Here is an 18379-nt window from a genome sequence, read left to right as displayed (position 1 = left end):
AAATATGATTCAGAGCCAATCATATTCCATTTAGTGATGTGTGCTCAGCCTTGTTATATCAGCAAAGGCAGCAGGAAATGCAAATCCTAAAGAGTTTTGATAGAGTGAAGAAGGAGAAAGTGTTGCCAGTGACAGAAGGGTCAGTAACCAGAGGAAACACATTTAAAGTAATTGACAAAAGAATTCGAGTTGTGATGAGGAGATTGTTTTTTCAGCAGTGTGTTGTTCTGGTCTGGAATGCAATCCTGAAAGGTCAGTGGAAGCAGATTCAATGTTAACTCTAAATGGATTTGGATATATACCTGACATGGAAAATCTAACAGGGCAATGGGGGAAAGGACAGGAGTGTGGGATGTGGGATTAATAGAATAGCTCTGTTCAATATCCGGCATATACACAGTAATAAGGTTCAGTGCTTGGACCTCAGATATTTTCACTCTATCAATGGCAGAGAAGGCTGGAGGAACCATGTGGCTACTCCTCACGTTCTTCCCCGTGTCCAGGATAAAGTGTAACATGACACTGATTTCCAGATGGCCAAAACAAATGCAACGCACATCTTTTGTGGAAACATCACATTTGAAGTGAGAAACTAATCAAAAGGCACAAACGGGGATTGAACCCGTGACTTTCAGTCTACGAGACTGACACCTTACCACTTGGCCACCATGCCTTTTGTTAATGAACATCTGAGGCTCCAGAGGAGGATTTGTGATTCTTTTTCAATTTGGTTGAAACAGCATCGAGAAACATGCACAGAAATAAAGAGGGATTGTGGAATGGGTAACAGATCAGCCTCATTTACATCATCAGCATCATGAAATCTTCATTGAGACGTTCCATTCCCATCCTCAGCTTTTCTCACATCTGTACAATAATATAAGAGTGGACATTGGGTTGTTACTGGGCAGATTATATAAATAGACTATGTGCATCATCACAGGAAGTGATGTAATATAATCTGTACGGCACCTCATGGAGAGTTGTCGATGAAACCTTCAATGCAAGATGTGTAGAGTAAACTCAGGTTATTTTAACCGTCAGATTCTTATAAATTCTGTACTACGCCTTGACAGATATCAGAATATTATATGGGGGCCACAGTAAACCAAAGCGAAGATGGAGAAATCTTTGCCTGCACCTTTGAAAAGGTCACTGCACTGAACCAAGCCGACGAGTGGCCGAGTTGGTTCCAGAGGTTTGCAAGGTATCGTACTGCATCGGGTCGCGTGCAGAAGCCAGACATGGAGCAGGTCAGTACACTATTGTCTGCAATGAAGGGAGTGTGCAGGCAACATGCTCATGAAGAACAGAAGGCAACATGTGAAGAAGTTATTAAGGCACTGAAGACCTATTTTAATTGAGGAAAAAAATGTCATCGTGGAGCCAAAGTTAAAACGCTGCATTTGCTGACAACGCAACCACCAGGTGACGCTGTACTAGCACATGCGCAAATGCAGCATCTTCCACTGAAACGTCACTGTCTGTGACATTCAGGCAGCTGCCAGGATTAAAGATGGGTCTACTCAATTTATCACAGAAAACAACTTCGACCCAAAAATCCCCTCAAAGGTTGCCATCGCCGCCTCCGTCCCACCCCCAACAGTCCCCCGCTCCTTCTTGTGCATTCGCCAGTTATTTGGTACCAAGTCATCTTAATTCACCTAAAGTGAATTATTTTCGGAGCAGTGACTGTCGTTTCATAAGCAAATATGGCACATATCTACACAATGGACATGTTTTGGTTGATTCTCGGAGAACGTTGCGCTGTTTGAAGTCTCATCAGAAGGACAGCACCTCTGACAGTGCAGCACACCCTCTGTAATTCAGTGAGGTTTCATAGAGTCAAAGAGTTATACAGCACAGAAACAGGCCCTTCGGTCATCATGTCCGTGCCGGCCATCAAGTACCTATCTATTCTAATTCCATTTTCCAGCACGTGGCCGTAGCCTTGTATTCTGTGGCGTTTTGAGTGCTCATCTAGATACTTCTTAAATGTTGTGAGGGTTCCTGCCTCTACCACTCCTTCAGGCAGTGTGTTCCAGATTCCAACCACCCTCGAATTGAAACATTTTTTCCTCAAATCCCCTCTAAACAGTGCCATCCCATTCTCCGGACGATCATTCCCCGCTTCCCCCCATCCCACTCTCTGACTGCTCACTCCCCGCTTCACCCACCACCACCCCCATCCTGCTCTCTGGCCGCTCACACTCCAGGCCATGGGCTCTGCCGCTTCCCTCCTCTCGGCCACTCGCTCCAACATTGCCCCATCACCTCTCGAGGCTCGCCTTGCTTTATCGGGTGGTGCGGTGAAGAATGATCGAATGTTGGAGCGAGAGGCCGAGAGGAGGGAAGCAGCATGGCTTAGAGCTAGTGTCCGGAGGGACGTGGGGGGGAAGCGGGGCGTGAGTGGACGGAGAGAGGGCAGTGCGAGGGTGGGGGGGGGTAGCAAGCGGCCGGAGGGCGGGGGAGCAGGGTAGCGAGGAGCGGGCAGCGAGCGGCCTGGAGTGAGTGGCTGAAAGGGGGGAGAGAGTTTTCCCACGCATGCGCCATTTCGTCCTGGAAGACGTAGGCTGAGCATGCGCAGCATCTCAGAGCGCAGGAGACTGTTTGTGCATGTGCGAGCATGGAGCGCTCTGATGACGTCGGCTGGCTGCTGCATTGTCAGGAATCATTTTGAATTTAATAAGCGTACAAAACAGAAAGGGGAGAGTATTCATTCATTTATCAATGACTTGTCCAAACTCACGGATTTTTGTGAATACGGCAACATAAGAGAAGAGCTGAATGGAGACAGGATTGTGTTCGGGGAATTAGACAACACCCTTTCAGATCATCTACAGTCCAGGGCTGATCTCACATTAACGAAAGAGTTTCAATTGAGCAGACAAACAGAGGTTAGAAAGTTTAACCAATCCGTTGTTCGAGGGGACAGGGAGAGTCTGATCTCGAGAGTTGCAGACTCAATTGAATTTGTTAAGAAAACAAAAGGAAAAATTAGTGGTAAAAGACAAGAAAGACGGGAAGAGCATCTAGTGGTAGCTGCAACCAATTGCAGTAGGTGTGGCCGAGAGAGACACAAGTGGGAAAACTGCCTCGCCAAAGAAGCTGAGTGTTTTTCCTGCAGAAAGATGGGACACTTTCAGTCAGTGTGTGGCAGTAAAATACCAGCACTGAATATAATTAAAGGGAAATCCCCAGACAGCAAAAACATTAATGAAGTACACGATATCCAAAGTGTGGAAATACATTTTTTAGGTGAAATCCAGGAAATAAAATGAGAGTTGCTGGACGACAGAAATTCTGAAATATTTTAAGATAGAGGTAGATAGATTCTTGATAAAGAAGGGGGTGAAAGGTTATCGGGGGCAGGTGGGAATGTGGAGTTGAGGTTGCAATCAGATCAGCCATGATCTTATTGAATGGTGGAGCAGGCTCGAGGGGCCGAGTGGTCTACTCCTGCTCCTAATTGGTATGTTTGTATGTAAGAAAACATGTTCTAGATACAATGAGAACTATCATTTGTTTGGAAATGGATTTGAACCCTTTTATCAAAAGGTTATAGAGCTTTAATTTTTCTACAATTAACAGGCAAATCCTTGTGGAGTTGAGATTGACAGAAACAATGGGCTGGATTCTATAGAGCCCTCGACGTCGAGATCTGTGGTGGGGGTGGGGTGGGGGCCGCCTGAAGATGGCCCCGGATGAGACCCGCCACGGACCTCAACGCCGGCAGGGCCTGGCTCGATATTGCCGGCGACGTCGAGGCCTTGTGGGGGACCTCCACCGCTCGGCAACGGGACCACAAACCTGCATTAATTATTATCCCATCACTTCCTGATGTTCCGCTGCGATCTTCAGCCCAGTGGACGGCACTGCCGTGCCTTCGGAGCCCCACCCGGGCAAATGAGGTGCAACACTGGTGGGGAGGGGGGAGAAGGTAAGTTTCTCAGTGTGGGGGTGGGGGGACGGAGTCAAATTAATGTCATGCGTGTAGGGGATGGTGGGAAGGGTTATAGTTTACAGTTTGTGCAGTTTTGGGCGGAAGGTCAGATGGTAAAGGTAGGTTTTGGGAGGGAAGGGCAAATAATTAATGTAACTGTTATTGGGGGAATGGGAGAGAGGCAAAAGCAATGTGTTTATTTCATTTAATTTAATCTTCCTTCAAATATTTTCCAAAAGGACTAACAGCCCTTTAAAAATTGCTGACACTCCAGTACCGTACTAAGGCAGTGCTGCACTATCAGAAATGCTGTTTTTCAGGTGAGACAGAAAACTGAGGATCCCTCTGCCCTCTCACGTGGATGTTAAAGGTACCATGGCACTATTTCAGAGAATAGAAGGGGAATTATTTCTGGGATGCTGGTCATTGTTTAACCCTGAATCAACATCACTTCAAAACAGATTATCTCGTTTTTATCACGTTGTTGTTTCTGGGAGCTTGCTGTGCGCACATTGGCCACCATGTTTCCTACATGACTACAGTGACTACACTTGGAAAGTCCTTCATTGGCTGGAAAAGGCTTTGCAATGTCCTGTGGTCGTGAAATGCAAGTCTTGCTTTTTCCATTGTTATCAGTGTCAATGTGATCAAAAGCTAGGATTCGTGAACACAAAGTTTGAATCAATTTTGATTAAAATAATGTAAAAGCATCTATATTCTTGCACTGTACTTAATAATCTCCATCTTCCTATCCTTACAGAGTGCAATGTCATCGACCCTGAAATTGATTCCACAATCTCATAGAATCTTAGACTCATTGAAAGTTTAAGGCACAGAAAGAGGCCACTTGGCCCTCAGACAATTTCAGCCCAGTTCTGATGAAAGGTCACAGACCACAAACGTTAACTCTGTTTCTCTCTCCACAGATGCTGCCAGACCTGCTGAGTATTTCCAGCATTTTCTGTTTTTATTTCAGATTTCCAGCATCTTCAGTATTTTGCTTCTGTGTTAATTTGAAAGTTAAAACTGAACCACCTGTCTACAATTCACACTGGGGTCTCCCATGAAATGATTCTGTATAATATTGATATAATGAATACAGATTCCGACACAGAGCTTCCTGTGGGGAATTGGGGATATGAAAACCAGCAGACTCTGCAGGGATTTCCACTGGGAGCACAAATTCACAAAATCTACCTTTTATATATCGATTCATTTTGATTGTCCTTCTGGAAAATTATTTTGCAACAATTTAAACATCAACCCACAGCTCCATGACTGGGCCAATGATGAGGTCATCCTCTTACAGGTCATGTGACAGCTGGAGCCACAAGACATCAGAACCAGATTTGTGACTGGATTAAAACCCGGAATCCTGTCCCAATGGCTTTTCAAATAAAGCTGTTGCTGTTTGAAAACACAGCAGTTAAACTTTCTGCCTGACCATGAGGGGAGCTAGGGAGAAATTTACAAAACTCAATCCTTCAACAAAATAGTTCAAAAATCATTCATGTGAGGATTCATATGCAGTAAAGAAACAAGCAGAATACAGAAAGTGCAGAGGAGAGCCTGAAAAAGGAAATGAGATCAGCAAGAGAATGTATGAGAAAAGATTAGCAGGTCACATAACTGGGAACACTGAAATCTTTTACCAACATATGGACAGTCAATGAAAGGGTGGGTCAATTAGGAGATCCTATGGAGGCAGAGGGTGTGGCTGAGGCACTAATTAAGTATCACAAAATAAGCGGATGCTGCAAATGTCACAGTAAAGGAGGAGGAAGTGAAGAAATTGGACAGGATGAAAATAGATAAAGAGGAGACAATTACAAGGTTGGCAGCACTCACAGTAGAAAAGTCACCCAGTTTGAATGGGCTGCATCCTGGGTTGCTGAGGGAAGTAAGGGTGGAAATATCAGAGACTCGAACCACAATCTTTCAATCCTCCTTAAATATGGGAATGTTGCCAGAGGACTGGAGGATGCAGGTAAGCTTGGGTAGTTCGATCTTAGTTTAATTTGACCATTTTTATAATGTTTCCATTGTAATAACTAACAAGGTCAAGAAAGCCATTTTATAATTAACACATGACCAAAGGAGCCATTTTGTGTTCAGTACTAATGTGCCGTGTCGAGGACACTATTTGTGCTTAAACATTAGCACAACACGGGAAGAAACGGTTACCGATTATAAGCTCTCACTCAATTGGTGCAGAGTATGAGCACCAGGGGTTACTTCTGACAGTTGAAGAGATCATCGCATCTCATTGGATAGCTACCACCCACTCCAAGCTGGGCAGCCCCCAGTCAGTTAGGTGCTGTGAAGCAACGACCTGCTTGCTTCAATGGGTGCTTGGAGCTTAGAGAGTCATCTCTCAACAGGCGGATCGATAATCAATGCACCAAGAAAAACAAGCTCAACAAAGAAGACACCAGTCCTTTGCATCACAAGCTGGAATGTCAGGACCATGTGTCCTGGCCTTACTGACAACCTTCTGCAGGTTGATGACACACACAAGACAGCTGTGATCGACGAGGAACTCACAAGGCTCAATGTGGACATTGCTGAGCTGCAAGAAACTAGACTCGTTCAAAGTGGATCCGTCAAAGAGAAACACTACACCTTCTTCTGGCAGGGGAAAGCCCAAGAGGCAACTCGTGAGCATGGAGTGGTTTTCACAGTAAAAAACACGCCACTTGAGATGAGTGAACAACCCACAGTAGGCTCAGAGAGACTTCTTACTCTTCACTTGTCAACAAGCGTGGGCCCAGTTAATCTCATGTGCATCTATGTCCCGACACTCACCTCCACCCCAGATGTCAAGGATCAATTCTATGTGACACTTGATACTGCCATCAGTAGAATTCCCAGCACTAAGGGACTGTACCTTCTAGGAGACTTCAACGCAAGCTTGGGTACTGACTACAGCTTGGCCAACGATCATAGAGCACCTGGGGATTGGCAAGATGAATGAAAATGGACAGAGGTTGCTGGAGCTATGCTGTCACCATGGATTCTGTGTGATGAACAGCTACTTCCAGGTCAAGCTGTGCCACAGGGTGTCCTGGAGACATCTGAGATCACACCACTGGCACCAGCTAGACCTTATCATCACCAGACATACCACCCTCAGCAGTGTCCTCATCACTCACAGCTATCACAGCGCTGACTGTGACACTGACCACTCCCTGGTGTGTAACAAGGTCAGGCTTCAGCCAAGGAAGCCTCATCCATCCAAGAAGAACGTCGTCCTCAGATCAACACTTGACGAACCACTGATCCAGAAAGGACCCAGGAGTTCCTCAACATCCTCGATCAGGCTCTTTCAGACAACAATGCTCAAGGTCTCAGTGCGGTGTCAAAGTGGAATCATCTGTTACCAAGCAGATGGAAAGGTGAGTGGAGCATTACCTTAAACTCTACATAACGGAGAATATTGTCATTGAAGTGGCTCTCAGTGCCATTCCAGACTTCCCTGTCATGGAGGAGCTGGACAGTGACCCCACCATAGTGGAGCTCAACAAAGCCATTGACCATCTTGCCAGTGGTAAAGCCCCGGGAAATGATGGTATTCCACCTGGAATCATCAAAAGTGGAAAAGCGGCTCTACTGCAGCATCTCCATGAACTTCTGTGTCTCTGTTGGAAGGAAAGATCTGCACCTCAAAACATGCGTGATGCAAACATTGTCACCTTGTACAACAATAAGGGGGAATCGCAGTGACTGCAGCAAATAGCGAGGCATCTCCTTGCTAAGTATTGTGGGGAAGGTCTTTGCTCGCATTGCTCTGACCAGATTGCAGACCCTGGCATCACACATCTATCCTGAGTCTCAGTGCAGCTTCAGAGCTGGTAGATCGACAGTCGACATGATTGTCTCACTTCGGCAGTTACAGGAGAAGTACTGTGAACAGTACAGACCACTCTACATTGTCTTTACATATGAACATACGAATTAGGAGCAGGAGTGGGCCACTCGTCCCTTCGAGCCTGCTTCACCATGCAATAAGCTCATGGCTGAACTGATTACTCCACATTTACATCTGCCTCCGATAACCTTTCACCCCCTTGCAGATAAAGAATCCATCCATCTCTCCCTTAAAAATATTCAAAGACTCTGCTTCCACCGCCTTTTGAGGAAGAAAATTCCAAGGACTCACGACCCTCTGAGGGGGAAAATTGCTCCTCATCTCTGTCTTAAATGGGTGACCCCTTATTTTTAAACAGTGACCCCTAGCTCTAGATTCTCCCACAAGGGGAAACATCCTTTCCACATCCACCCTGTCAAAACCCCTCAGGATCTTGTATGTTGCAATCATGTCGCCTCTTTCTCTTCTAAACTCTAGTGGATGCGAACCTAGCCTGTCCAATCTTTCCTCGTAAGACAGCCCACCCATTCCATGTATTAGTCTAGTAAACCTTCTCTGTACTACCTCCAATGTATTTACATCCTTCCATAAATAAGGAGACCAGTACAGTACTCAGTATTGCAGAAGAGGTCTCACCAATGCCCTATATAGCTGAAGCTTAACCTCCCTACTATTGTATTCAATTCCCCTGGCGATAAATGATAACATTCTATTAGCTTTCCTAATTACGTGCTGTATCTGCAGACTAACCTTTTGCGATTCGTGCACTAGGACACCCAGATCCCTCTGCATCTCAGATCTCTGCAATCTCTCACCATTTAGATAATATGCTTTTTTATTATTCCTGCCAAAGTGGACAATTTCCCACTTTCCCACATTATACTCCATTTGCCAGGTCTTTGCCCAGTCACTTAACCTATCTATATCCCATTGTAGCCCCCTTATGTCCTCTTCACAACCTACTTTCCGACCTATCTTTGTCATCAGCAAATTTAGCAACCATACTTTTGGTCGCTTCATCAAAGTCATTTCGAGAATTGTAGAAGGTTGAGGCCCCAGCACAGATCCCTGTGGACCACTCGTTACTTCTTGCCAACCAGAAAATGACCCATTTATGCTGACTCTCTGTTTCCTGTTCGCTAGCCAATCTTCGATCCATGCCAATATGTTACCCCTGACACCATGAGCTTTTATTTTCTGCAATAACCTTTGATATGTCACCTTATCATTCTGGAAATCGAAGTACAATACATCCACCGGTTCCCCTTTATCCACAGCACATGTAACTCCCTCAAAGAACTCCAATAAATTGGTTAAACATGATTTCCCTTTCACAAAACCATGTTGACTCTGCCTGGTTACCTTAATGTTTTCTAAATGCCCTGCTATAACATCTTCAGTAATCGCTCCTAACATTTTCCCTAAGACAGATGTTAAGCTAACCGGCCTGTCGTTTCCTGCTTTCTGTCTCCCTCCCTTTTTGAATAAATGAATTACATTCGCTACTTTCCAATCTAACAGAACCTTCCCGAAGCGAGGGAATTTTGGAAAATTAAACCAGCGCATCAACTATCTCACTAGCCACTTCAGGACCTGGCGACTTGTCAGCCCGCAGCTCCAACAATTTGTTTAGTACCACTTCCCTGGTGATTGTAATTTTCTTGAGTTCCTCCCTCCCTTCCATTTCCTGACTTGCAGCTAATACTGGGATGTTATTTGTATCCTCAATAGTGAAGACCAATCCAAAATATCTGTTCAATTCATCTGCCATCTCTTAATTATCCATTATTAATTCCCCAGACACACTTTCCATAGGACCAACACTCACTTTGTTAACTCTTTTCTTTTTAAAATATCTATCCAAACTCTTACTAGTTGTCTTTATATTTCTTGCTAGCTTTCACTCGTACTCTAATTTTACCTTCCTTATCAATCTTTTAGTCATTCTTTGCTGTTTTTTATATTCTGTCCAATCTTCTGACCTGTCTCCCACCTTTGCACAATTATAGGCATTTTCTTTAAGTTTGATAGTATCTTTAACTGTTTTCATTAAACATGGATGGTGAGTCCCACCTTTGGAATTTTTCTTTCTCGTTGAAATGTATCTATTCTGTGTATTCTGAAATTTTCCTTAAATGTCTGCCACTGCATCTCGATTGACCTATCCCTTAACCTAATTTGCCAGTTCACTTTAGCTAGCTCTGCTTTCATGCCCTTATAATTGCCCTTATTTAAGTTTAAAATACTAGTCTGGGACCCACTCTTCTCTCCCTCAAACTGAATGTAAAATTCAAACATGTTATGATCGCTACTACCTAGGGGCACCTTAACTATGAGGACATTAATTAATCCTATCTCATTGCACAATGTCAGGTCTAGTATAGCCTGCTCTCAGGTTGGCTCCAGAACTTATTTTTCCAAGAAATTATCCCAAAAACATTCTGTGGACTCCTCATCTAGGCTACCTCTGCCCATCAGAATTTTCCAGTCTAAATGGATATCAAAATCCACCATAATTATTGCTGTACCTTTCTGACAAGCTGCCATTATTTCTTTTTTTATACCCCATCCTGCAGTGTGGTTAATGTTAGGTGGCCTGTACACCACTCCCACAGTGACTTCTTGCCTGTATTATTTCTCATCTCAACTCAAACTGCTTCTACATCGTGATCTCCTGAACTTAGGTCATCCCTCTCTATTGCGCTAATACCATCATTAATTAACAGAGTTACCCCACCACCTTTTCCAAGCTTCCTGTCCTTCCTAAATGCCATGGAACCTCCAATATTAACATCCCAATCGATGACGCCCTGCAGCCAGATCTCTGTAATGACTATCAGATCGTACTTATTTATTCCATTTGTGCTCTCAGTTCATCTGTTTTGTTTCGAATGCTCCATGCATTCAGATACAGAGCATTTAGTTTTGTCCTTTTATTATTTTTGTAACCTCCAGCCTTATCTGTTGATTTACTCTTAGATTTGTCTGCTCTGTCCCTTCCTGTCACAGTCTGTTTATCATTTCCCATATTTATACCTTTCTCTCTTGCCTTGTCTCTCCTCCTTGATTCACCATATCTTCCCAAATTTGATCCCTTGCCCCCACTATTCAGTTGAAAACTGTCTCTACTTCCCTCGTTATGTGGCTCGCTAGAACACCGGCACCAGCACGGTTCAGGTGGAGACCATCCCAACGGTACAGCCACCACTTTCCCCAGTACTGGTGCCAATGTCCCACGAACCAGAACCCACTACTACCACACCAGTCTTTGAGCCACGCATTGATTTCTCTAATCTTATTTGTCCTATGCCAATTTGCACATGGCTCAGGTAATAATCCAGAGATGATTAACTTTGAGGTTCTGCTACTTAATTTGCTGCCTAGTTCCTCATACTGACTTTGCAGAACCTCTAACCTTGTCCTGCCTATGTCATTGGTACCGACATGGACCACGACGACTGGATCCTCCCCCTCCCATTGTATGTTTCTCTCCAGCCCTGAGCAAATGTCCTGAATCCTGGCACCGGCAGGCAACACAGCCGTCTGGACTCTTGCTCTTTGCTGCAGAGAACAGTGTCAATCCACCTTACTATACTGTCCCCTACTGCCACTACATTCCTTTTTTCTCACTCTTTGAGCCGCAAACTTTTTTTTTATTGCCAAAATATACTTTATTCATAAAAACCTGTAACAATTACATTGCCAAACAGTTTAAAACAGCATCAAAAAATACAAACATTGCAAGGGAGATCAGTTTCCTTCAATACTGTCATGAGTTTCTTCCCAACCCTTCCGTTTCACATTTGTCATGTCAATTACAGTTTTACATTTACAGCAATTGAGAATATTAACGATACAGTTCGAGGGGTTTCCCATGGATCCAGCCCCTCAGTCCAGCTTGGTGGGGGAACCTTACACTGTGGTCTTTCCCCATTGAGCCTTTGCTGCGGCTGCCCCAAGCTTTAGTGCGTCCCTCAGCACGTAGTCCTGGACCTTGGAATGCGCCAGTCTGCAACATTCGGTGGTGGACAACTCTTTGCGCTGGAAGGCCAGCAAGTTTCGGGCAGACCAAAGGGCGTCTTTCACCGAATTGATAGTCCTCCAGCAGCAGTTGATGTTTGTCTCGGTGTGCGTCCCTGGGAACAGCCCGTCGAGCACAGACTCCTGTGTTACAGAGCTGCTTGGGATGAACCTTGACAAAAACCACTGCATCTCTTTCCACACCTGCTTTGCAAAGGCACATTCCAGGAGGAGGTGGGCGACCGTATCTTCCCCACCACAGCCAATGAGGGGGCACAGTGCGGAGGGGGCGAGACTTCGGGTGTGCGTGAAGGATCTGACGGGGAGGGCCCTTCTCACCACCAGCCAAGCTACGTCTTGGTGCTTGTTTGAAAGTTCTGGTGATGAGGCATTCCACCAAATGACTTTGACGATCTGCTCGGGGAACCAGCCGACATGATCCACCGTTTCCTTTTCCCGTCGGGCCTTGAGGACATTCCGTGCAGACCACTGCCTGATGGACCGGTGGTCAAAGGTGTTTTCCCGCAGAAACTGCTCCACGAAGGATAGGTGGTACGGCACCTCCCAACTGCATGGAGCGTTCCGCGGCAATGTGACCGGGCCCATCCTTCGCAACACCGGGGACAGATAGAATCTCAGCACGTAGTGACACTTGGAGTTTGCGTACTGGGGATCTACACACAGCTTGATGCAGCCGCACACGAAGGTGGTCATCAGGATGAGGGCCACGTTGGGTACATTTTTCCCGCCCTTGTCCAGAGATTTGAACATCGTGTCCCTCCGGACCCGGTCCATTTTAGATCCCCAGATGAAGCAGAAAATGGCTCGGGTGACTGCCACGGCGCAGGAGTGGGGTATGGGCCAGACCTGCGCCACGTAGAGCAACAACGTGAGCGCCTCGCACCCGATGACCAGGTTCTTACCCACAATGGAGAGGGATCGCTGCCCCCACATGCCCAACTTTTGTCGTACCTTGGCTACTCGCTCCTCCCATGTTTTGGTGCACGCCCCGGCCCTTCCGAACCATATCCCCAGCACCTTCAGGTAGTCTGACCTGACGGTGAAGGGGACAAAGGATCGGTCAGCCCAGTTGCCAAAGAACATGGCCTCGCTCTTGCCATGGTTAACTTTGGCTCCCGAGGCCAGTTCGAACTGGTCGCAGATACTCATCAGTCTGCGCACGGACAGCGGATCCGAGCAGAAAACGGCGACGTCATCCATGTACAGGGAGGTTTTGACCTGAGTGCCTCTGCTGCCTGGGATTGTCACCCCTCTTATGCTCGCATCCTTCCTAATATACTCAGCAACGGGTTCAATACAGCAAACAAACAAGACCAGGGACAGAGGGCAGCCCTGTCTGACTCCAGATTTGATCGGGAAACTTTCAGATTCCCACCCGTTGATTGAGACTGCGCTACTGATGTTTGTGTAGAGCAGTTGGATCCAATTACAGATTCTCTCCCCAAACCCCTTTTTGGAAAGCACGTCCATCATGCAGGTGTGCGATATCCTGTCAAAAGCCTTCTCCTGGTCCAGGCTGATGAGGCAGGTGTCCACCCTCCTGTCCCGTACGTAGGCGATCGTTTCCTTGAGTAGCGGGAGACTATCAGAGATCTTCCTGCCGGGTACAGTACAGGTCTGATCGGGGTGAATCACCAACTCCAGAGTAGACTTGACTCGACTGGCTATGACTTTGGACAGAATCTTGTAATCAACATTAAGCAGTGAGATGGGCCGCCAATTTCTGATTTCTGCCCTCTCCCCCTTCTGCTTGTAAATGAGGGTGATGATGCTTTTTCTCATGGATTCTGACATGCTGCCGGCCAGGAGCATACTCTCGTATACTTCCAGCAGGTCCGGGCCGACCCAGTCCCACAGGGCCGAGTGCAACTCGACCGGTAAGCCGTCGCTCCCGGGAGTTTTATTCGTCTCGAAAGACTCGACGGCCTTTGTCAGCTCGTCCAGAGTTAGCGGCTTGTCCACTCTCTCCCTCCTGCTGTCATCTAAGACCTCTGTGATAGATGACAGGAAGGACTGGGAGGCTCTGCTGTCTGTGGGCTTCGCGTTATACAGCCCAGCATAAAAGGATTTGCTGATCCTTAGTAAATCGGACTGCGAAGACGTTACCGAGCCATCTTCTTCCTTCAGGCTGCTGATAACAGAGCTCTCTCTGTGTACCTTTTGGAAGAAGTAACGCGAGCACGTCTCATCCTGCTCGATGGAGCGGACTCTGGACCGGAAGATGATCTTGGAGGCCTCCTTGACAAAGAACGAGGCCTGCTGGCTCTTCACCTCTTGGAGGTCCTCCTTGACCTCGAACCCCATTGACTGCAACCGGAGTAGATATTGCATAATTTTCTCCAGTCGGGACACTTCCCTCTGTCTCTCTCTCGCCTTCTGAGCACCTTTGTGGATGAAGAACCTCTTGATGTTCTCCTTAATCGCTTCCCACCAGTGAACTGGAGACTCAAAGAGGGGTTTCACGGTCCTCCAACCTTTGTAATCCCTTTTGAGTTCCTCAACGTTCTCTGGGGTCAGCAGTGTCGCATTGAGCTTCCACGTCCCTCTGCCAACCCGCTGGTCGTCCTGCAAGTGACAGTCGGCCAGTAAGAGGCAGTGGTCGGAGAAGAACACCGGCTTGACGTCGGTGGATCCGACCGTGACAGCACGGGACACAAACAGGAAGTCAATCCTGGAACGGGCAGACCCGTCCGATCTTGACCATGTGTATCTGCGCTGCGCTCCGTCTGCAGGTTTGCTGAAGACGTCGTGCAGTTTGGCATCTTTAACTGTTTCTATTAGGAATCTGGACGTAGCGTCCAGTTTGCTGTCGTCACTGCCGGATCGTCCAGCCGCATCGATGATGCAGTTGAAGTCACCGCCTAGGATGACCGGCCTGGACGTCGCCAGCAGCAGTGGGAGCTGCTGGAAGACGGTCAGCCGCTCGCTGCGTTGTACCGGGGCGTACACGTTGATCAACCGGAGCGGAGCGTTGTTGTACATCACGTCTGCTACGAGGAGGCGGCCGCCCACCACCTCCTTAACTTCGGAGATGGTGAAGTTACCTCCCCGCAGCAGAATACCCAGGCCGGAGGAACGGCAGTCATTACCCCCCGACCAGATCGATGGCCCATGGGACCACCATCGCGACCACTGCCTGTAGGTGCTGAGGTGTGGTATTCCACACTCCTGCAGAAACAGTAGGTCAGCTTTGACCTTGGCAAGGTAATCCAAGGTTGAAACACATCGCGTAGTAGATTTAATGCGACGCACATTAATGGAAGCAATTCGTACACCCATTTTTTACTAAAAATTAGTTGTTGCTTCCCATACCATTTGTCCTCGCTAGTCCCAGTCCTTCCCCTTCGGGATGTTCCTGCATACCCATCGTATGCGCAAGCAGTTTCACGTTGGTTGGGCTCAGAAACCCCTCCTGATTTTTCATGTCGGGTTTGTGCCGCTCGGGTGACATCGGGGTGGGGTCTTGTAGGCAGAGAGGATTGGGTTGTCCTCAGCTGCTTCCATCTGTTCCTCCTCGAAAACATCACAGCTCCCGGTCTCCAGGAGCTCAGTTGCGCCAGACGTGTCTTTGCTCCCGGTGTCCCGGAGCTGAGATGCGTTGGCCACGTCGTTACGTGTGGGGCATTGGGGTTGAGGCACGCCGGGCCCATCACAGCTTCCAGTGCCCGGGGGCTGGGATGCTCTATCATCCATCTCGGAGTTCTGCCGCCTCTTTTGAAGGGGCTGTCGCTCCAGCATTTCCCCGTCCAGTGAAGAGGAGTTGTTGCAGTCTGATTCAGAAGAGAGCCTCCTCTTGCCACTGGTTTGGGTGGTGGCTTTGGGATGTTTTTTCTTTGTGGATTTCCTCTGGACCACTTGCCACTGACCTGTTTGTCCATCTGCTGCCTCCTCCTCCATTGATTCTGTCTGTGGAGGAGGGGTTTCCGGGCGCTGGATAGGTGCTGGATCGTTGGTTTCAGCTGCCTCCCCTTCCTTCTCAGGTTGAAGTTCCTCGCTGTGGAGAAGGTTGCTGATCTCCTTTCGAACAGCGGACGCCTTCGTCGAACCTTCTCCCGGCCTTTCCTTGGACCTTGCCGCCTGAGCATAGCTGAGGCAACGTTTGGGGCAGGTCTTGTAGAGATGGCCTGCCGCACCGCACAAGTTGCAACACTTCATCTGCTTACAGTCCTTGGTCTGATGGCCTTCCTCCTTGAAGTTCTTGCAAACAACCGTGCTGCAGTTGGCTGCCATGTGACCAGATTTGCCACAGGTGCGGCAAACTCTGGGCTGCCCAGCGTAGACCAAGAAGCCTCGACTTCCCCCGATAGCGAAGCTGGAGGGAGGGTGGCTGATGGCTCCACTGGGATCTACCTTCAAGGTCACCTTGACCTGCCGCTTGCTGGTCCAGATCCCAAAGGGGTCCTTGACATCAGTGCTGCTGCCGGCCACCTCGACGTACCTGGCGAGAAAGGTGAGTACATCCACCACCGGAACATGGTGGTTGTAGAGGTGAATCGTCACCACCCGGTACCGTTGTGACGGAAGCGTGAAGAGCGGCTCCGCTGTGAGGATCGACAGTGGCGCCCGGTCCCCTTTCACCTTGAACGCCTTCAGAAACTTGATGCATCCCGCCACGTTCCGGAACGTCACGTCGAAGTATCCACTGCTGGGGAAATCCTGCAGGCAGAAGACGTCCGTCGCTTGAAATCCGCAGCAATCGAAGAGAAATTTCTTGATGAAGAAGGTGCGATCGACTGGTGCATCTCCTTCCTTGTCCTTCACGACCACCCGAACAGTGTTGCGCACTCCCTGGCCCGAAACTCGAAAATTGGTTATAGCCATTTTACTCAAAGTTCCCCCAGGATCAAAAGGCAATGATCATGGTCTCTTCTCAATCAAATAAGCACTGATAAGAACAGATACTACACTTGCTGCAGATGTGTTTGCTCTGGATCACACTGGCATCCAGGAGCTCCCACATGCTGCAGCTGTGACACATCACCTGTCCTGTCATCCTTAACGTGTTTCAATTAACTACTTAATTATTTTATTCAATTGTTTATTTTATTGTATATTTTATTAAGCTTACTACTAGTTTGTTTACTATTTTAAACATTAGGACTAAAATGGACCTTAATCACTTAACAGATGCGCATCAAGCAGGTCGGTTCTTCCAAACCAATCAACTACCTGCTTGCCTGTGATGTCACAGCTTACCAGATCCTCACCAAACAGCTCCTTCCACTGCACCGAAGAAAGAACCAAATCCTGTATCCTCACCCCAGCGGCTCTCTGTTTCCCTGCTCTCACTCTCCATTGTGATGTCACCCCTTGATTTTTTTTACCCCTGCTCCGCTCCTGCCGTGCTCCACCTCTCTCGCTCTGTCTCTGAGTCGGTGCTTTTGACACACTTGTTTACTCTGTTCCGTTGTGCTCTTCTGTCTCTGGTCCAAAATCTGACTCTGGTGGGATTTGAATCCACAACCTTTGAATGCCTTCTTTATCATTATTTAGAAGTCCAACACGCTATCCATTGCGCCACAGAGCCACACATATTTTGAACGACATCACCAAGGCCTTTGAACTTGTCAGCAGAGACTGACTCTTCAAACTGCGATGGAAACTCGGCTGCCCTCCTGAACTCTTGGGCATCATCTCTTCTTTCCACGAGAACATGCACAGTTCCATCAGTTACAATGGAGCAACATCAGACACTTTCAAGATCAGCAGTGGGGTAAAGCAGGGCTGCGCGCTGGCGCCAACTCTCTTAAGAAAAGAGGAACATAGGAGTAGGCCATTCAGCCCATCGAGCCTGATGATCATGGCTGATCATCTACCTCTATCTGCCCCTTTCCCGTGCTATCCCCATATCCCTTGATGTCATGAGTATCAAGATTTCTAACAATTTCTGTCTTGAACATGCTCAATGATTGAACTGCCACAGCTCTCTGGGGTAGAGAATTCCAATGATTCACCACCGTCTGAGTGTAGAAATTCAACCCTATCTCAGTTTTAAATGGCCTACTCCTTATTCTGAGACTTGGTCCCCTGATTTTAGACTCACCAACCAGGGCAAACATCCTATCTACATCCACACTGTCACACCCTGTAAGAATTTTATCAGTTTCAATGAGATCACCTCTCATTCTTCGAAACTTTAAGGAATACAGGCCCAGTTTCAGTCCCACCATCCCAGGGATTAGTCTGGTGACCCTCTGTTTCACTCCCTCTATGGCAAGTATATCCTTCCGTAGATGAGGAGACCAAACTATACACAATACTCCAGCGCGGTTTCACCATGGCTCTATACAATTGCAACAAGACATCTTTACTCCCGTACTCAAGACCCCTCGTGTGAAGGCCAACATACCATTTGCCTTCCTAATTGATTTCTGCACCTGCACAAGAGCTTTTAGTGTCTCATGAACAAGGACACCCAGGTCCCTTTGGACATCAACACTTCCCAACCTCTCACCATTTAAGAAATACTCTGTCTTTCTGTTTATTCCACCAAAGTGGAAGTGGAGGGGTTTCCTGTATCGAGGCTT

The 18379-nt window shown here is 47.4% G+C and overlaps 2 non-coding genes across 2 annotated transcripts; both read right to left on the bottom strand.

The window, feature by feature from the left end:
* Nucleotides 1-601: 601 nt before the first annotated feature.
* Nucleotides 602-673, bottom strand: trnat-cgu (transfer RNA threonine (anticodon CGU)). The gene has a single exon. It is a non-coding gene; the product is annotated as a tRNA-Thr (tRNA).
* A 16615-nt stretch (nt 674-17288) lies between these two features.
* On the bottom strand, nt 17289-17379 carry trnar-ucu (transfer RNA arginine (anticodon UCU)). Its single transcript is given in 2 exon segments — nt 17289-17324; nt 17343-17379. It is a non-coding gene; the product is annotated as a tRNA-Arg (tRNA).
* Between the last annotated feature and the right edge of the window lie 1000 nt (nt 17380-18379).

The sequence above is a fragment of the Heterodontus francisci genome, unplaced genomic scaffold (assembly GCF_036365525.1).
Source record: "Heterodontus francisci isolate sHetFra1 unplaced genomic scaffold, sHetFra1.hap1 HAP1_SCAFFOLD_51_2, whole genome shotgun sequence".
NCBI lineage: Eukaryota > Metazoa > Chordata > Chondrichthyes > Heterodontiformes > Heterodontidae > Heterodontus > Heterodontus francisci.
Note: the sequence above shows the minus strand (reverse complement) of the source record. Positions and strands in the feature narration are given on the sequence as shown.